The 21,673-nt window shown below is 40.9% G+C and overlaps 1 non-coding gene across 1 annotated transcript; it reads right to left on the bottom strand.

The window, feature by feature from the left end:
• Positions 1-21,561: 21,561 nt before the first annotated feature.
• Positions 21,562-21,668, bottom strand: LOC132369424 (U6 spliceosomal RNA). Its single transcript, XR_009504399.1, has one exon. It is a non-coding gene; the product is annotated as a U6 spliceosomal RNA (small nuclear RNA).
• Between the last annotated feature and the right edge of the window lie 5 nt (positions 21,669-21,673).

Below are 21,673 nucleotides of genomic sequence, written 5' to 3'. Positions count from 1 at the left end.
TTGTCCTCTGCTACTCAGCCAGGTGGAGGGATGGAGAGGCGGACTGGTCAAAATATTCTGGACTGTCTTCTGGAAGCAATGGAAAGAAACTACAATTTAATGTGAGTCTTCCAAATGCCATACACTTTGCCAACTGATTTTGTACTCTTTATCTCATTGTGGCATTGGTTTCACTACTTTTATTTTAAAGATTCATAAACTTAAAATCAAAGAGTTTATGTCACTCATTCAAGTTTACACAGCAAGCTATTTAACTCTAAATTCACTTCCATTTCATTTTTCAGAAGTTAGTTCTTAAAACTTGTCCTCTTTAAGCCACAGCTCCTGGTCTCTTCTTATTGGACCTCTCAGAAAGAAGTCACCACCCGTTGAAAGAAGAGATACCTCTCACAGATGTAAAAAACAACCTTATGGTTACTAGGGGGGAAAGGGTAGGGAGGGATAAATTGGGAGATTGGAATTGACATATACACACTACTATATATAAAAGAGATAACTAATAAGGACCTACTGCATAGCACAGGGAACTCTACTCAATACTCTGTAGTGACCTATATGGGAAAAGAATCTAGAATGGAGTGGATACATTATATATGTGTAACTGATTCACTTTGCTGTGCAGCAGAAGCTAACACAACATTGTAAATCAACTCTAATACAATAAAAAATTTTTAAAAAAGGAAAGAAGAGACACCTCTGTGAACCAAAAAGAATTTAATTAAGTCCAATGGGCAACATGTCTAAGACACTATAATAGGTGTTGGGGGCAGGGAGCAGAGAATTAGGAACAGAAATACAAATATGACATGGCTCTCTAGCCCTTCGTCACAATTTTTCTTCCTTTGAAGTCTTCTCTGCCCCTCCCTTCCTAGAATTGATTTCTCTCACTTGAGGTCCTCACTGTACCAGGGACATCTTCTCCCATAGCACCTATAATGTTTCATTAGACTTTGACCTTATTTAACAAAGGAGAATTCAGCAGTTGATCCTCCTTAGGCTGGTGGAAAGGAAAAATTTGCAAATGAAGTTAACACATTTTCTCCCTATATTTGAGTGCCAGCTTCTTCAGGACAGGAAACACATCTGTACCGAGAGTCTAGTACAGGGTCTGGAGCATGGTCAGGGTTCAGCCTGAACCAGAATGAACCAAACTGAATGACTTAAGTTAATTAAGTAATCCAATCTAGTAGTCTAAAGAAATAAATGACTAAGTAAGAAACAGGGCAGATTAAACTAAGTATCAGCTCAACGGATAAGATTTTTCCAAATAAGAGTGTGCTGCTGAAAAAAATAATAATGCTAAAACAAACCCAAAAAAGTTGAAATATCACAGAGAAGAATCCATAAAACATGCAATATAATATTATCTTTTACTCTTTTCAGGTTGTCTTCTAAAAGCATCCTGTAGATACCACAGTTTATTCTGCCCAATGTTCCACAATCACAGACTACAGGCAAGGTACGCAATGTTCACTGTAACAAATTTGTATTCTAATCTCTTTCCCTCAGCTCATCTTCTGTTATCCTGCTTCACATCCTCTGATGCTGCATACGGGAATGCCATCTGAAAGGAATTAAACACCTTATTTTAGTCATAGCAATATTAATGGTGTCTATTTATTGAGTACCTACTGTTGGTCAGGCACCCAACAGGCCCCTAACAGATTTTTCTTGTTTAGTCTTCACAACAACCCTAAAGAAGTGGGCATCAGGTTTCCACCTTTTACAGATGAGATTTCTGAGACCAGGTTAAGTAATTTCCCCCCAAACTCCACAGTAACAGGAAGCAGAGAGAAGATGCAAATTTTGGTTTTTCTGACTTCAGGGCCAGGACCCTTAAACACCCACCTAAGCTCAGGGGCCTTAAAATTATTTGGTAGGAAATAAAGGATATCAAGCACTGACTCAAATTCTTCATTCCCAGAGAAAAGAGATCCTCCTCCTAGCGGGTCCTGCTGCTCTAAGCCGCCCTTACGGGGTAAAGCTGCAACTTCGGCACCCAATTTCAGCCCAACTCAGCTACCCTCAGAAACAGCATTTGCCCACACATACAGCTGGGAAGATGGGGCTGAAATGAAGTCTCACTTTATTTTGGAGGGTCATATTCTGTGTCAGAGAAAGGGGGCTTACACTTTGTACCAGCAACACAATAGGCAACACTGAATCCACGGCAGTCTCAGGAGGAAGTGTTTTCCCCTTTCACCGTTGCAAATGCTCTACAGCCAAATGCAGGCATGTAAATAACCAGAATAACTAGAGTCAAAGTCTCCAGGGAGGGAATTCATAAGCACTGTGCAAAGTGGTTTATAAACGTCATATTATTATTTCTTAAAATGGGTTACGCAGGTGTTTATCCACGCTTTTTTATAGACCAAAATGATTTTTCATTCTCGAGTCTTTCTGTTGTAGACTGGATACGGTTACAGGCTGTCTCCAAAGAAGAAAATGAATGCGTGAAAGCACATGGTGTGTTAGAGCTGGCAGGAGCCTCAGAGTTCAGCTCGCCCAGCCATCATCGTGCTACGGCCAGGAGAGCTGGTGACTTGCCTCGGGACACATCCTGGACGCGTCAGTAGATGAGCTTGGCCGGAAACCCAGCTCTGCCTGCTCTCAGCCCAGGATGATTTTTATAACACCCCGAGGGAAGCAATGTCAATTCAGGGAAGCAAGAGTCAGTGTGTCATATACTGACTTGGAATGCTAATGCCAAGTCAATATGCTACAATATTTTTTAAAAGTAAATATAAAGATTTTTACATAAACAGTACAGGTTGATTTTTTAATTTAAAAATATAGATAAGGGAAAAAAAATGAATGGATGGAGAAAAACCAAAATAATCATCTTATCGCCAAGAGACAGTCACTGATTAAACCTTGGTATCTATGCGTCTGGACATTTCTATGCTTACGTGTGCTTATAAAGTGACTCTCTTACACACATGGGGCCATGCTATAAACATTCTTTGATAACCAGCTTAGTAGCATATTTCAGACATCTTTCCAAGCGGATGTATCTTCATTTATGTTATTTTTTATGGCTGACTAGCATTCCGTGGCATGGCTACTACATAATTTATTAAGCCAGTTCCCGAAGGTGAGACTCTGACATTTTTTTTCACTACCAAAAGCAACAAAAACATGATGTGATAACTAAATGGGCTCAGCCCCCTGCCAGCGCTGTTTCCTTAGAGCTGTGTCAGCATGGACAAGTTACTAACCTCTCAGCCACTTCCTCAACCAGCCATCATGCCTCCCTTGCAGGGGTTGTGTGGTATCGTAGTGGAAGGAACACAGCCAACACATGTTAGTTGCTTTAGTTGTTATTATTTAGTTGTATGGCATGTTATTACTATTAACAACTCTTCCACAAAAATCTTTTTTTTATTGAAATATAGTTGATTTACAATGTTGTGTTAATTTCTGCTGTACAGCAAAGTGATTCAGTTATACATATATATATATTCTTTTTCATATTCTTTTCCATTATGGTTTATCACAGATATTGAATACAGTTCCCTGTGCTCTACAGTAGGACCTGTTGTTTATCCATTCTATATATAATAGTTTGCATCTGCTCATCCCAAACTCCCAGTCCTTCCTACCTCCACCTCACCTCCCCCTTGGCAACCACAAGTCTGTTCTCTATGTCTGTAAGTCTGTTTTTGTTTCATAGATATATTCGTGTTGTATTTTAGATTCCATATGTAAGTGATATCATATGGTATTTGTCTTTCTCTTTCTGACTTACTTCACTTAGTATGATAATCTCTAGGTCCATCCATGTTGCTGCAAATGGCATTATTTCATTCTTTTTTATGGCTGAGTAGTATTCCATTGTATATTTGTACCACATCTTCTTTGTCCATTCATCTGTCAATGGACATTTAGTGTCATTTCCATGTCTTCACTATCGTGAATAGTGCTGCTATGAACATAGGGTGCATGTATCCATTTGAATTATAGTTTTGTCTGGATATATGCCCAGGAGTGGGATTGCTGGATCATATGGCAACTCTATTTTTAGTTTTTTGAAGAACCTCCATACTGTTTTCCATAGTGGCTACACCAATTTACATTCCCACCAACAATGTAGGAGGTTTACAAAAATCTTTTTAGCTAAATTTTTGTGGACACTCTCAGTTATTGCCTGAGAATAAGCCTTAGAAATTGCATGACTAAATCAAAAAATGTTAATGAATTTTCACATTTATTGCCAATTGCCCTGTTAAAAAACTGTGCCCACTTACTTTTCCATTAAAAAAAAAAAAAAAAAAGAGTGCTCATTACCTCACACCTTCTCCATAACTGGCATTATGATTCTTTTTAAATAATCTTTGCCAAGTTGAGTAGTTATAAAGATAGATCATTACTGTTTTAATTTTATTTCTTTGTGGGTTGAGAAATTAAACAGTTTCCATCTATATTTTGGACATTTACATCTCTCCTCCTTGCGCTCTCTTTCCCCTTCCTTTTCCTTCTTCTTCATTTTTTAACTTGTCTCGGGCACAGTTTGAGCTCTCTGAAATTGGTCATGAAGTTTGTTTAGCAGCTGCTTTTATCCGTTGAATTTAAAAAGTGTCCACTAGGGGCTTCCCTAGTGGCGCAGTGGTTGAGAATCTGCCTGCCAATGCCGGGCACATGGGTTCGAGCCCTGGTCTGGGAAGATCCCACATGCCGCAGAGCGGCTGGGCCCGTGAGCCACAACTACTGAGCCTGCGCGTCTGGAGCCTGTGCTCCGCAACAAGAGAGGCCGCGGCAGTGAGAGGCCCGCGCGCCGCGATGAAGAGTGGCCCCCGCTTGCCAGAACTGGAGAAAGCCCTCACACAGAAACGAAGACCCAACACAGCCAAAAACAAATAAATAAATAAATTTTAAAAAGTGTCCACTAGACTATTAAAAATGCCATGAGAACAGAGACGTGGACGCTTTCCCTCCCTGTTATCGCTCTCCATAGTGCCTAGTTGTGAAATGTTCCCAGGAAACCCTGATGGAACGGCTGACTGAATGAATGAATGAATGGATGGATGGATGCATGGATGACGCGTGGAAGACCAGAAGAATTGTTCCCTCGAGCAGCCTGCAGCAGCTGCCACGGCATAGGCCCCCAGGTTTGCCAAGCCTTCCCTTCAATCCATTTAAAGAAGGATACCCAAGCTGGGGCCACACCTCTGGTGAAGCTCTCACTACCAGAAACTCCTTCCCATCCCATCGGGAGAGTTTTCTTGTTATGAGGCCACGTATATCACCAGGCATGCAAGCAACTCAGATTCACTTGATCTGAGGAGAAGAGCCTGAGTAAGCAGTAAGTATTCATCAGATAGATGATATTACCTTTGATTTTCATCAATAAATCTATATCGTGAACCTATCAAGTGAAGAAATGAGGGCCCGGGGAGAAACAAATACAGAAGGAACATGGAGGGAGGGACAGGTTGTGATGCTGTCCCCATCCTCAAGGACAGGAGTCCTTCCAGATGTTGCAGGAGCCAGGCAGGTGAGTAATTGTGGTAATGCAGCCACAACTGACGGAACATGAACTTGATCTAAAGAGGACAGTTACTCCACAGCTCTAGCCAATTGCTGCTGTAACAAGAGTGTGGGTGAAGAGTTGCCAGAATCTGGAATGTTATGTGAAATACCCTGATTGAATGTTGGTTTAGTTTTGCAACCATTATGTAGGTCCAAAAAAAGGTTAGATCTGTTGCTCATTTGCAGCCTCTGCCCAGGAAGCTGACAACTCAGAAAATAAAGCAGCCATGCTGCAAATGAGGGGCGCAGGTGGTAAAGAGCAGGGAACGCCAGGGAGGGAACGGTGTTTGTGGGGCAGGCAGCTGCAGACAGAAGTAAGGCAGGAACCTCATTTTGTAGGGCGACGTTCGGAGAGGTCGAAAGGACCACTGAATGAATCCCTCAATTTTTCAAAAGCTATCACCAGCAAAGAATTAGCGTGCAGGGCATGGAGGCAGAGTTAGCAGAGTTGCATTAAGCCAAGTGGATATATAACCATTGTGAATATAGGACCTGGCGGATTCAGTAAGACACTAGAGAGCTACGGTTGGGAGAAGATGGCAAGCCCAAGTCTCTGCAGGACAGAAAGAACTCTCCAACCTCCACGGCATCACAGATGCACCTCTTACCCTACTTTTCCACCTGAAAGTCACCCAGGATACCACAAATTTTGGACACCCACAAACAGGCGTGCCATGGCAACTTCAACCAGCATCACAAAAATCAGAAGACTCATGAGCCTGACATTGCAGAATTTATACTGGCAGACTCCCATTTTCCAAGCTGCTGCCCATCCTCTTTCTCTTTAAACAGCAAACTCGTGTATGATGCTCCATTTTTCCGTTTGAAAATGCTCCAGCCGAACACTTGCATGGTTACCATGGCAACTATCAGGTAGCATCGTCTTGTGCCTGAAGCTGAGACTGCCAGCAAGAAAGCCAATACAGTAGTATATTGTTTCTTCCTGGACTAATCTTTTAAACTATAGCCGATAGAGTTCCCATAATATATTCAATCAGAAGCTTGAGTGGTTTATTGAATTTAATGTGCCATGGCTCTCCTCTGATGGAGCCATCCATTCAGTAGTGGGCCTTTATTTTGAATTTTCACTTTGGCAATGAAAAGTGCAGAATCTACTGTGGGGCACGTTTTGTGATTTCTAAGATTTTAAGAAAGAAAATGGATTTGTATACACCAACAGACTCTGTCTTTTTAATCTCACACTAGTTGAAGAATTATTCATCTTATTTTGACTGGACCCAGGTGGGCTATTTGCCAAACATCTGATTTCTAGATACTGTATATATCACCAGGGGAGAGCTAATATATTCCTGTGATTGGTGAACACTATAAGGAGGCCAGAAGTAAAAGCCAGCTGGTTCAGCCAAACAGTGGCTATCAATTCCAAGTCCTCTGAGGCGCCCCCTCCATCTGTGTCCTAAAAGAGTGGCCACATCCCTCACCTCCCTACCCCAGCCTCCTGGGTGAGAGGGAGATAAGATTAGCAGAGGATGGTGGCATATTTTACTGTGGAAAGGGCCAACGCAGTGGGACGTCCTGCATGGAAGTGTTCTTTGGGGTCAGTAAAATGAGAGGCTCCACTGTTTCAGAAGCTTGCAGCATAGATGAGAGATTAGAATAGGGGATTTAATGAGCTGTTCTCCACTTGTGCTTGGACCTTTAAATGTTTGAGAGAACAATACTCTGTAATGGCCTATATGGGAAAAGAATCTAAAACAGAGTGGATTTATGTATATGTATAACAGATTCACTTTGCTGTACACCTGAAACTAACACCACATTGTAAATCAACTACACTCCAATAAAATTGTTTTTTAGAATGTCTGCGAGAAGTGTGGGTAAACACTGGAATCCCTTCGTGGGCTATGCTTCTTTGAGTGTGAAAACACTCAGGATGGGATTGGACTGCACAGACGTAGCTTTGTACACATTAGAATTTTTTAAATTGAAAATTAAATTTTTCTAATAATTTAATAGTTTTATCAAACTACTGGCTAGTTATAAAATCTTTAAAATTAGGCTTTTCATTCAATGGATGTTACCTGAACACCCCCTCTGTTTTGATTTTTTTCTAATTGGACCTAAGGCACACACACTTTCATCATTGGTCCAAGCATGAACCTTTTTGGTAATTTACTTATTTACTTACTTATTAATAACTTATGAACCCCCATGAGCCCATCACCCTCTATTCACAGTTCTAGATGTTGTGGGCAGTACAGAGATGCAGGAAACAGATTACTGCTTTCAAGAAGCCTCTAATTTGGTGTGATAGGCTGATAGTGGCTCCCAAAGACCTGTCCAAATCCTACGCCTTGGAACCTGTGACTGTCACTTTATTTAGAAAAAGGGTCTTTGCAGATGTGATTACGGTAAGGATCTAGAAATGAGTAGACGGCTGAATTCACTGGGTGGACCCTAAATGTCATCACAGGTGTCCTTATAAGAGAGAGATAGAGCTCTGACTCACCTCGACAAAAAACAACGCAATGTGGAGACAGAGGCAGAGATTTAAGTGGCGTGGTCACAAGCCAATGAACACGAAGAAATTCCAACAGACATCAGAAGTTGGAAGAGGCATGGAGCAGTTTCTCTTCTGGAGACTCACCTTGGCTTCAGACTTCTGGTCTCCAGAACTGTGGGAGAATACATTTCTGCTGTTTTAAGCCAGCAAGGTTGTCGCTTAAAACAACAGAAAGCCACAGGAGACATGCATTTGGTAGGACAGTAGGCACGCATATGAGCAGCTGCCACAGCGGCAGCTATAGTAACTAGCATTTACCAAACACCGCTATGCTAAGCATTTTATGTGCATTATTTCTTTCGTTCTCCAAACAATACTATCAAGCAGGGACCATAATCACCTCCATTTTATATATGAGCTAGCTGTGTCTCAGTGTGTTAGAAAACCTTCCCAAAGTCTTAGATCTAATTAGGGGCATTCAAGGGATTCAAGCACTATATACTGAAAAGTACACCCTCTAACTCATCCCTTGCATAGTGAAAACATACTCATACACCCTGACCTCTAAAGCACAGATCATTCATGTGTGCTGAAATCAAGACAGCTTCTTTCTAGACTTTCTAATAGAAAAATTCTGGATAGTTTAACTGAAACTTCACTTTTCTCTGTCCTTTGGGCCTTTATTATACTGGTACTCTAAGCCATACTTCATCTGCCTATTAAGGAAACTGTTATGTCTGCCTAACACAAAAATGTGTAAAATGCCTTCAGGAAACATGGAGTCAACCAGTTTTGCTGAAACAAAGCTGTTTACATCAGAGTCACCAGAGAGGAAAGCAGAACTTTGGTCCAAGCCCAAAGCTGGTGGAGAATAAGGGAAGTCGGATCTGGACTTGATCCTGTAATCAGGAGTTGGTGGAGGTGACTAAGAAAGGATAATTAGACTAGCGACTGGGGGTCATCGGTGACTTTGAACTTACAGGGTTTGGGGTGAGGATAATGGTGCGTTGAGGGAATTAAGGAAGAATTGGGCGGTGTGGAAATGGAAGCAGCTGGGATAAGCATCTCCCTGGAGGTGCCTGGCAGCAGAAGAAAGGAGACAATCAGAATGAGGGTCTGGGGACATGTGGGTGGTGGGCATCAGAGGGTCAAGCCTCTCCCCTGCAGGAGAGAACTGGAGAGGGTGGGGACAAAGGAGACTGGAAAGAAAGCCAGTGTTTTCTTTCAGCCCCAGGGTGAAAGCACAGGCTCTTCCTAGACTCCAGAGCAAATGGATTAAACTCAGGGCAGTAATTCTCAAAGAGTGTTCCAGGGAGGGGCACTGAAGGGCCCTTTGGAGAGCCTAAAGTCAAGTATCAGAAACACTAATGCTTTGATGATGTCTGTTCTTTAGTTTTTGCATGAGTCAACACCATCATTCAAAAAATATTTTACTAATATTTAAGGTAGCTGAGAACAGAAAATATGTATTTCCTTCTCACCCTGGCCCAGCACAGAGGCCGTGTTTAATAAACATGAGCTGAAGGAATGAATGGTGTCTAATAGCATGACTCTGCCATGTGAGCTCTGTGACCTTGGGAAAGTTACCCTGATCTCCAAGGTGCAGATAATAATATCCCAGTCACAGAGTAGTTAGGACATGAATAGAGATAACAATGTAAAGCATGTAGCCTAACTGCCAGCATGTAATACATAATGGTCCTATCAAGTTGTCGAGACCATGTTTTGAGAAGCCGTGCAGTAGAGTGGTCAGGACAGAAGCTGAGAGGCAAGCACACCTTACCTCCAATCCAGTTCAGTGCTCACTGTCTTCATGACCACAGACCATTGACTTAACCTCCCTAAAGATGGTCTTTCATTGATAAAATGTGGATTAATAATATTTACTCTATTAGGGGTGTTGTGAGGAGTGAATGAGATCTTATATGGAGAGCTGGCCTCGCTCTCCTTTGACATTAATATGCAAATTTTAAAATAATGTTTCACTTTTAAATGGAAAAAGAAAAGTGAAATCTCTGGTAAAAGCTGTTTGGATGTGTTCTCTTATTTTTTTAAATAAACATTGCTCTGATTTCTTTCAGTAGTTTAAAAGATAAACAGTTACGTACTGATAAATTTAATATCACCCCCCACCCCAGATTAAAAAGTATTCCCAACTTCTCTATTCTGAATGGGGTAGAACTTGATAAATTTTCATGCATCCGTGACAACATGAAACTCCATAATGCTCCTTAGTCTGGTCTCTCTCTGGTTGGTTTCAGTACCTCAAGGTGAGTAAAACGAAAAAGGTTCACACTTTCTATGCTCCCAATGATGCGAGACGAATGGGAAGGACAGCAAGTAAGATCTGAGAAGATCTGAGAATGTAGATTCTCACACTTCACACAGCCCCTGAGTGCCAGTCCATAATATCACTTCTGGATGATTATTGAAGACGTGCAAAAGAAAATATAACAATTAGATCTGACACTTCAGGGTCTAAAATCCCACGAGATTCTGCTTGATTAAAAATGGTCCATGCAGAAACTTTCAAAACCTGAAATTAGTTTGAATGTATTAAAAACTCTTCTCACACATACAGACAAATGAACTTGATACCAGATCATGAAGATAGTCACAGGAAACGTGTTGATTCAATACTCTAAGTAATAAATTGGAAACAGCCATGTGTCCTAGCTTCCACTCCATGAATATAGAGAGTACATAGTGATTGAGTGTTCAGGAGACTTGGAAATGTTTAAAACAAGATCCCTGACATACAGAAGCTCAGGGTGCAATGGTGGAGACAAATACGTAGGCATACAAGTGCTATAACAGAGAGATGGATGATGGGTGATGGGAATACACAGTTTATGGAGAATGACGATCTTAAACTGGATTGACAGATTTAGCAAAACATTTAATTATTTGGCTTTTAATTCACTAGCTACAGATTGAAAAAGACAGTTGATGGAGCTTGATTTTTAGCTAAATATTAAGCTCCAATTCCCCGCTCTTCCTTTTTAAGATATCCATCTCTTCTGCCTCTGATCAGAAATTGAGTTCTTTTTTTTTTTTTTTTTTTCTGGCTTATGGTATCTTATTCCCTGACCAGAGATTGAACTTGGGCCCATGGCAATGAAAATGCTGAGTCCTAACCACAGGACCCCAAAGAAACTCTTGGAAGTTGAGGTCTTGATGCTACAATGTATTGAAAAATAGATTTGAAAAATAAATCTGTGGAAAAATAAGAAACTCAGAAAACCTATTGTTTATTTGTTCTACACTGCACGAAAATATTAATTTAAGTAATACAATGTTGCTATGTTTGTTTCTCATTAACTTGGCAAGTAGATCACATTAGTTACAAAATAAGTGAATTTAGAGACAGCAAAAGGCTGCAAGAAAATAAATCTCTCAAGAATTACAAGAAGAGTGATGTTATTGGTACAGAGGAAATAGTCAGTTAAATGGAAATTTCAAAGAAGTCAGTAACTTTTTTTTTTTTTTTAATTCAAGGTTTAGATGTACTTTGAAAGTCTTTGAACTGGGAAGCTCGGAAGCTGGTTCTAGTTCTGCCTCTGACTTTATCTAGGTTTGGACAAGTCACCACCCTTGGTGTCAGTTTCCAAAGCCTATAAAATGAGTGGTTGGTATTAACCAGAACTCTTTTGGATGCCAGTAAAAGAAATCTAATTCAAACTGGCTTAATTTACAAGAGAGGAGGCTTTACTTATTTAGATAATTGAAAAGGGTATACCAGCTTCAGGCATAGCTGGATCTGGGAGCTTTAAATTATGTCACCAGGGCACTATAGCTCTCCATCTATTAGCTCTGATTTGTATTGTGTTGGCTTCATCCTCAGGCATGTTCTCCCTCTGTGATGTCAAGATTTCTCCTTGCAGCTCCAGGTTTACTTCCTAAAACTTAAAGCCCAAGAAAAAAAAGTTTGTCTTTCACTGCAGTTCCAGATAAATTCCCAGAATTGAATTTCATTGAATTTGATTGACTTGAGTTGCATCCCTAAACCACTCACGGTGTGAATAGGGAATGCAGTGTTTCAATTGGCCAGACCTAGGGAAAATGTCCTGCCCTGGAGCCAGAGGTGGGGTCAGTACATATATAGCCCCGGAGTGAGGGAAGATTGATTTCCAAAGGAAAGCCAAGAGTCAGCTACACAGTAAAGGGGAAATGGAGTTTAGAAGTCCAAAACAACAGATGTCCACGGTAGGGCGGAACACATTGCCTCTAAGTCCCCTTTTAACCCCTAAAATGGCCTCTTGAAACTTTTTCTTCATTAGATAAGGAAATTGCTACCCAGAAAGTTCCAGTGATTTGCCCAAGTCTCACAGCTAGTTAATGACAGAAACTGAATCCTGATCCTTTAACACGCTATACTGTGTTCCACATCTTTTCAAGGCTTCTAACTCCAGGGATCACAATGGACTCAACAGTAAATGGCTCACGAAGTGTGAACCCTACCACTTCAGGTGAGTATTATAAGAAGAACATTTCCTATATTTCTTCTGAAGATGCTATCAGGAACCTCTGATAACTTAATCGTAGGTATAGTGGAAAGCCTCAGCATTGCCTAATTTGGTTGGCTGAGCCTACTTCGAACATGCTACACATGACCCCTGTTCCTACCAGCTGAGGATGCTTTGAGTTCTCATTTTAAATGTCTAAGAAGAACACGTTTGCGGTTACCATAGCAACTGTCTAGAGGGGACTCCTGTGTGGACATGATGCCAACCACAGCACTCTTTCTTTTTCTTGATCTAGACTAGTGCTGTGATGGACCCAGGCAAGGGTGAATTGCTTTTTTAAGCCTTTTAGATGATAATGTATGGCCGGCGTTACGAGCCCTGACCTAGCCCTTCAAATTCTTATTAAAGCAGGTTTGGCTGAGAGTTCAAATAGTTCATTCAATCCCACACCTCATGTTTCACTTCAGAGCTTCCCAGAGTGCATGTCTGGTGACTTATTTTAAATTGCATTTTTTCCCTCTCTTCTCAAAGGAAAGGATATTGTCCACTCCGGGACATTATGTGATTTCTGGCTTTCCAAGGTACAAACTCATGAATATTCTTAATTAGAACCGTGGTCTCCATCTCTTTCAAATTGGGCTATGTTGGAACTTAATTGCAGCAAGGGACGAGGAACATCTGGCAGGTCTAAAACAGCCATGATCTGTGGTTCAGAATATACCATATGAATTACCAGCAGGGTGATGCGTCACTGTGATTGCTGATATGCTGTGGAGATGCGGAGGAAGAAGGAAGCAAAGCAAGTAATGGCCTCTCAATTAAGTTTTCCGAAAGGCTCAGATGATTAACTGGCTACAGGCAAAGTTTACTCCTCAACTGAAAACATAAGCAACAACGTCAAACAGGCACACCTGCCATCTCAATAATTTAGGGATGGTGAAAAGAAACATCTCATTTTTTTACATTAGCAGACTGTCCAGTGTTTGGCAGCTCTTTTCCAAATGATTTTTATTTTCCTTCCTTCCTTCATTAGTGTGAAGCTTGAAATAAGTTCTATTCAATCTCATGTTATTGACTTGATTTGCATCCGAACATTGTACTGGTGATGACCTAGGCAGTGATAGACATCTTCAAGGGAATATGTCTTGCTATTTAAGATGTGATCCTTGGAAACTGAGAAATATTTAGTAGAGAAATTCCACCTGATTTTTGAGACTTTAATGGAATAAATTTAAATTTAAATTGTTTATGATTGAAAAGCATGTAGAGCGTTTTGGTAAAAAATAATGGAGAATTTATTCAATAAATACGGAGCATACACTATTTGCAAACTCTTTAGATGCTACAAGAGATATAAAGATACATGTTCTTGGGATGTTTACAATCTACAAGAGGAGATGAGAGAGTCATTAATAACTAGAATGTTAGGTCAGATGTGATAAAGTATGGTAGTATTTCAAAGTAGGTAGACTTTGAACTTGGCAGGGGAGAGCAAGTCAGGTAAAAGGACCAGTAGGAGCAAAAATTCACAAGAGATAAGGGGGTTTGGAGATGAAACTCATTGAGTGTCTACAGCGTGAGAAGCAGGTTACAGATTTTTTTTTAACATATTATCCCATTTAATTCCTGGCACAACCTTATGAGATTATTCCCAGATAATTTCCAGATAAATGGAGTGAAATTCTGAAATGCTAAATAATACCCCCGCCGTCACTCAGGCAGTAACTGGTAGTACTACTGGAATTTAATATTCACGTTCATGGAAAGATGACCAGCACAGTTGGGCTAAATTGAAAGTAGATCTGGGAAAAGGAGGCTGGAATGCAGTCAGTCAAGGCAAGATCACCCAGGACTGGAATGTCAGGCTGACAAGTGCAAAGTCAACTCCACAGGTAATGTGAACCATTCACGGTCTAACCTAAAACTCAGGCAGCTTACCCACGCCCTGAGAGCTTTGAGAAGCCCAGTGCCACAACCTGAGACTGTTATAAAGCCCTCCCCACATTGTCCAGGCTTTCTTATGTTTATTTCCCAACATCTCCATGCCCCTGTGCCATACATATCCATGTAGATAGGATACACAGCTCCATCCTAGGTTTCCACAAAAATCCACCACCTTCAAGTATTGTATGAGCTTGGTAACTTCTTTCTAAAGATGAATGGGGGGGTCAAGGGGAAAGATTATGTCAAGGAGAGAGATTTCTTCCTTCTGCCATCACCTGGGCCGATTCCTTCTATTTCCCATTCCCAGGTTTTTGTTTTCTACTCCCTTTCTTTCTGACACAGGCAAGAAGCTGCTCTTATTTGTCTTTCTCATGGAAGTTCCACCCATGCCCTTGGGTGGGTCCTTGGTGTTTGTCTTCTTCCCCAGTACCTTGTGAGATATCTCTCCTAAACAAATGCAGGGTTCTCCTTGGAAGGAGTTCTAGTCGGATAGATGGATGGGATTGGGGTGAGCCTGGAAGCAGGGAGTTATGAGCTGAGGCCATGGCCCAGGTGCAGCATAAGCTGATAATGCCGACCCAGATCTTGGCAGTAAAGGTGGGAGAACAAAGGGTAAACATGAGACGTTAAGGAGAAACTGTTTTTCAAATGACAGGAAGGAGAGCTTTTCTATTTTGTAGATTTGTTTGCTCCACGAAAATCACTTACTTTCTTAATGAGGGTTAGGGTATTTTTTTTTCTTTCTCTTCAAAAAGCTATAGTTCTATCTAAGTTTTGGCCATAAGGCTGTATTCTCTCCAGTTATAAAATAGAATATCAGCAGGTGGTCTCAGAAAAGAATTTTCCTAACATGCTGTACACTTTGTCAGGAAAATTTTTTCATACTGCTAGATTTTTTTCTTTCTTAAATCATGATTTCGTTTCCAGATATTTAAACCTTTACTTCCATTTAGTTTGCTTTGAAAAGCAGCAGATTAGCTGGAGCCCAAGATTGTCTATGATCAGCTGAACGGCAGAGAACACGGCCACAGTGAGAGAGCAGGGAACGAGAATCATTTGTCTTTTCAGCAAGCACACACAGATGATCCTTTCCCTGCCATATGTTCCAGAGAATTCTTTTATTTCCCTTCAGGTATTTGACCCCCTATTGAATAGAGGCATTGATCAAAGTTGAAGCTGCAGAGTGACTGATAGAATAGCTTCAGTTTTCAGTAAATCAAATGTTAAAAAAGAATCAAAAGTAGAATTCTTGATGTTTAATTCCTATTCCTGAGTCCCTGGCTTATGTGAACATGAGGATATTGCTTAACAATCTTGTGTTTCTGGTTCCTTCTCTTTCTTTCTCTCTTTCTTTTTTCCTTTTTAAAAAATATACACAGCCAAGAAATTCTACAATGAGAAATTGTTTTGACTTCCACTGACCTTGGAGATGGAACTCCTTAAGTAAAAATGGTGATTTGAAATAAAACTCCTTGTGTCTATTTCTAAAGAATTATGATTTGGAAGGTTCATGTGAGGTGAAGGAGAATGAGAAGAAATAGACATCAAGTTGAGATGCTGTGCCAAACATCTGGAGGAGAGAATGAGAGCATTATGGGAAAACAGATGGAGGGAAGCTTGGCCAGATAAAATTAAAGGCAACACCACTCGGCATCTGATTAGCTAAGAGAACTCTCTTTAAAAGGAAAATATCTATAAAACCTGTACTTTGAATAGTCTCTTGACACGAAAATGTTTTAAAAAAAATTAGAGATCTTATCAGGCCTTGAGGTTTACTTTGAAGGTTTTCATTTATTAATTACTGTGTGCATTGTTTTGTTTTATTTTTTAATTAGAAACAAGACCCTAATGGATAACCAAAAGGCTTATAGATAAAGACCTACACTAAAAATTATTTCTATGCTATTTTAATTAACCTACTGAAATCCAATTTGGAAAATCAGAGTCTAAGTCATTTGTGGGTGTGAGTTAAGTATCTGTGTTTGTCAGGGGAAGCTGATAACACTTCTTTGGGAATTGGCTTTACGTCTTCAAGAAAGAGCTTACTTTCATGTATGAACATTTTATCTATTAGCTATATTAAGCACAGGGCTAAAGGCTCACAAGCCTTGCAGAGGTACATGAAAATGTTTAAAATCTGCTCTTAAAAAATGTGTTGGGTCCAAAATAAAACACTCTAAAATGGAAAGTAATAATTATATCAAGAATATATAATAATATCAAAAGCAATGTTACAAAGATGACTTCACCTTTATACAACAAAATACTGTGTTGTATTTAATGTGACAAATGTGACATGAGCCCTCTAAAATCAAGATGCCCAGGTCTTAGAGAGGTCCTAAAATAGCCCTACTAGTGGGGAGAAGCATCTCCTGCTAGTAAGAAATCACCCACACTCTTCTGCTATACACTCCTTTTGTAGCCCAAAAGGAAAGAGGAGCCCTTTCCTTTAATAACCAAATTAAAAGGTTGGAGTCTCCAATCCATGAACTGGGAGATGTACAGCACACTTCTCAAGATTCCATGTTATCTCCCAGAGGTCTGTTGACATCCTAGTTACCTCTTGCCCAGACTTCCTGCTTCTTCTGAATTCTTTTTTTTTTTAGTTTATTTTATTTATTTATTTTTGGCTGCGTTGGGTCTTTGTTGCTGCACGCGGGCTTTCTCTAATTGCAGTGAGCGGGGGCTACTCTTTGTTGTGGTGTGCAGGCTTCTCTTTGCTGTGGCTTCTCCTGTTGCAGAGCATGGGCTCTAGGTGCGCAGGCTTCAGTAGTTGCGGCACACGGCCTTCAGTAGTTGTGGCTCGTGGGCTCTAGAGCACAGGCTCAGTAGTTGTGGCACACACCTTCAGTAGTTGTGGCACACAGGTTTAGTTGCTCCGCGGCATGTGGGATCTTCCCGGACCAGGGATCAAACCCGTGTCCCCTGATAGGGCAGGCAGATTCTTAACCACTGCACTACCAGGGAAGCCCCTTCTGAATTCTTGATCCCTGCTTACTTGTCCTTCTCCTGTGACCACTCTCCTCTTCCCATACTATGTGCAACCACCTTTGTCTTCATTTCTTCCAAAATACACCACCAACAAAAAAGCCATTGTGCTCAACAGACTTATCTGATTGTTTGGAAAGAATGAAGAGGGACTAGCATCTCGTGGGATAATAAACAACTGAATATTGAATGCAAGAGGATAGTGTACTTGCAGTGCCTCAGCCATCCCCCCAGGGGAAATTTTTTACCAGCACTTTCTTGTCTTGGGGCTCGGCCTGCCCCCAGATCGCTGGGGCACACCATCCCTATCAAGATTCCCATTATCCAACTCTCCTTCTCTTCCAGCTCCCAGTACTCTGCAGAGAAAACTGAGCATTCCTGTTACAGACCACCTGGCTCATCTCACCTGGTGCTTTCTTTTGCACAGCTAATGATGCCCATTATTTGACTCTCGCAACAAAGACATATTTTGCCCTTCATTAAATTCTGTTACATCCTTGAAATGTGGAAAATGCTAAGTAATCTTCCTTTTTCTGGATAGTAATCTTAACCTTCCTGTAAGACTTCTAAAGAAGACCCACGTGCTCAAATTAACAAATGGCATATGTTCCAGCAAGCCTTCTTCCTCTGAATTTTTTTTTTTTTTTTTTTTTGGCTGAGGCTGAAAAAAAAGTCCTTGGAGATTCAAGTCCTTTGTTGTTTAACAGAGAAGACAGAGTGAAAAAAACCACAAGACCCAGCTTTTGCTACCCTGGATCAACATATTTCAACTCAAAATACTGATTGAGTCCAGGGTAAGGAATTAAAGAATGGATTCTACAGTAGAGCCAATCGTCATTAGAAGAGTTAAATAAAAGAGACAAACATGGGAATGAGAAGCCAACAAAAGCCCAAGGGAGAAGATAACGTATGAGTTGGGCCTTGAAAGAGAAGTAGGATCATTTCCCAGAAATGCTAGGGAACCATTTTCTTCTGTTTCATTTGACTCTGGACATCTTGACTGAAAATATACCCTAAAAAAGTCCATTTTGTCTCGATGTAGTTTAAAGGACAAAACCACAATGTTAGTTTACTCCACAAAGAATAAAGAAAACGTTCACTGATTTTCACCAAATTTGCTAAACTATCAGTGACTCAAGATACTCTTTGATTCTGACTTGGGCTCAGTGCACTAATTTTTCCCATTTAATCAATGATGATCATTTACAACCTGCCAAGGACAAGCACTGGGCTAGGAGATAGAAACAGACATGAGGGAACATACACTATAAGACATGGTCTTTCCGATAGCTGAGTGAGGGATGATACACATGCAAATTAAAAATTGTAAGGGCTTCTCTGGTGGCGCAGTGGTTAAGACTCCGCCTGCCAGTGCAGGGGACACAGGTTTGATCCCTGGTCGGGAAGATCCCACATGCTGCAGAGCAACATGAACCCGAGCGCCACAACTACTGAAGCCCAAGCGCCTAGAGCCTGTGCTCCGCAACAAGAGAAGCCACCGCAATGAGAAGCCCACGCACCGCAACGAAGAGAATAGCCCCACTAGCCGCAACTAGAGAAAGCCCATGCGCAGCAACGAAGACCCAATGCAGCCAAAAAAAATAAAAAATAAAAATAAAAAACATTGTAAAACAATGTAGTAAATGGTAAGTTAGAGATGGGCAGGGAGAGCCATGGACACAGAGGGTGACCAACTCTCCCCAGGGATGTTGCGGATGGTTCTAAGAGGAGGTGACATCTGAGCTCCTTCTCAAAGGATCAGAGGAGATCATTGGATAGAGAAGAGGAGGAGAGCATTCCAGAAAGAAGAGGCAGCCTGTGCAAAGGTGGAGAGCACAGTAAGTGCTCTGGAGTTGAAGCTGCATGGAAGGAGAACTGAGGAGGAGGCTGGAGAAGCTGGGCCATACGCTTTAGGATGCTCGTGCTCAAAACGGGTTCTAAAGGATTCTGTGGATGCCACTGAGAGGACCGGGACTGGTCAAGGTTAGGGGGGCAAAAGACGTGATGAGACAGGCTGAGCGTGCAAGGACTCTGCCTGCACCCAAACCCACTTCCACAGGGCAGGTCTGCTTCAATGTTTTATGTAACATTCCATATTACCTTTCCTTTGGGGGAAAAAAGAAGTCAAAGCATACCCAAAAAAGCAGGTGACAAGGATGATTGTAGATATGTGATTGAGAAAGACAATTCTAGCATCAGTTACAAAGTAGAGGGGAAGACATAGAGATTAATAAGGTGTTTACTGCAGTGGTGCAGGTGAGAGATGATGAAACCTTGAACAAAGGCATAACAGAGATCAGAAACAAAATGTAATCACTACAAGATTGTCAAATGTACTTCAGGGCCATTTTGCAAGGTAGGAAAATGTTCTAGAGGTCTAAGAGTGTGCTGGGTGAGGAGGGAGAAATGCATAGTGCACATTTCTGTAGCCCCTTACCGTAGCAGGAGGGGCCACATGGCCTTATGATCAATGGGTTAGAGGGGTCCATTTAGGTCGGTCTTGATGACCCAGGCTTCATTATTGGCAGAATCCAGCTGACGGCTGGTAATTGGGGAAGGGAACAACCAAAAAGTATCCAACACGGACTGGGAATCCCAAACAGGTTTAGTCGCTTCTCTGCCTCAGATGCGAATAACGTTATCCATGCAGAACCAGGGAATAACGTGCTTTGGTGAGTGGCTTCCCAAGTCTATTTAAGGCGCCCCTGAGTTCACAGGAGTGGCTGTCCTCTGCCCTGCTCCAGGTGCACCAAGTGCCTACCCATAGCCTACCCGATGCCTGCACTCTCTCTCCCACAGTCCCTCGACCTTGCTCATGCCTGCTTCCCTCGCCTCCCCTTCACCATGTCCCTAGTCCTCTGTGTATTACTTGAGGATAGAGAAGGAAAAGGAGAGGGAGCCCATCATTGTAGGTGAGCCTAAGATTAGAAATGTGAACTATAATTAGACACTCAGTGAACTACAAAGATTAAACTCCTGCTAACTAGTCTCCTGTAACTCATAATGCTAAAGAGTGCTTCCCAAACTACCATTACATTTCAATATAGATATAGATATAGATACAGATATAGATATAGGAATTGTTACACATATACATGTACATACAGTCACTCTATTCCCTTAACTTTGAAAGGATCCCAGTTTTCCCAAGGAGAACAGAGGTAGTACACCCTTCCTTCCACATTGATAAATACTGTTCTAACTTAAATAAAATATTTACATAATTAAGTGCTAGCATGTCAAATTTCCTTTCTTAAAGTCAGATGCACATTAACAAGTAAAATCTAAAATAGAGCAAAAGAAATCTGAAAAAAAAAAAGAATCGCTATGCTGTACACCTGAAACTAACACAATATTGTAAATCAATTATACTTCAATAAATATATATGCATATAATCAGAAAAAAAATTTTTTTAAGTAAAATAGAGTCAAAGAAACCAAGACCCAGGGTACTATAGGAGATTCATGGAGGGGCAGGGAATGTTTCTGACCTTCAGAGCATCTTTAGTGATGGGTATTTCAGCTGCTATGTCTTCTTCAGTGGAAGGAGGGTGAGTCTGGCTGACAAGAAAGAAAACCCATGGGTGAGATTTGGTAAAGAGGGACTTTTTGTTAACTTAAGAGATCTTCCTCCATCAAAGCCAAGAGTCTCTATTTCTTTTACAATAATTTCTTCTCCATCCTTCAGATGCTCTCACATTCTCTGTAAATCTTCCCCCTTTTCACACTAATCCATAATGATTTACTGCTCTCTGAACTACCATTATGCTGGAGTGGTTAAGATCTGCGGGTCTTGGGATCAGTCAGGTTTGAGTTTGAATTCTCGTCCTGATATAAATTTATTGAGTGAATGCTGGCAAGTTATTTAACCTCTCAGAGCCTCAGGGTCATAAAACCTAATCTTCATAGACCATTGACTCCACATCAGGCACTGTTTCAAGCATGATACTTACATTTTCTCATTTAATATCAACTCTATCAGGTAAGTTTTTCCATGATGATTCTTTTTTTTTTGAATAAAAAAAGATTTTTAATTTAATACTGAATCTTTGAATTTATAGACATATGGAAAAGGCTAATATACTGGAGTGAAAATAAAACAGCATCTCAAAGATTACTTGACTTTTTAGTTTGTTAAAAATGCAAAAATTCACTGAGTACATACAAGGAAAAAACATGGAACACTTCACGAATTTGCGTGTCATCCTTGCGCAGGGGCCATGCTAATCTCCTCCGTATTGTTCCAATTTTAGTATATGTGCTGCTGAAGCAAGCACTCTGT

Source organism: Balaenoptera ricei, chromosome 7 (assembly GCF_028023285.1).
Source record: "Balaenoptera ricei isolate mBalRic1 chromosome 7, mBalRic1.hap2, whole genome shotgun sequence".
NCBI lineage: Eukaryota > Metazoa > Chordata > Mammalia > Artiodactyla > Balaenopteridae > Balaenoptera > Balaenoptera ricei.
Note: the sequence above shows the minus strand (reverse complement) of the source record. Positions and strands in the feature narration are given on the sequence as shown.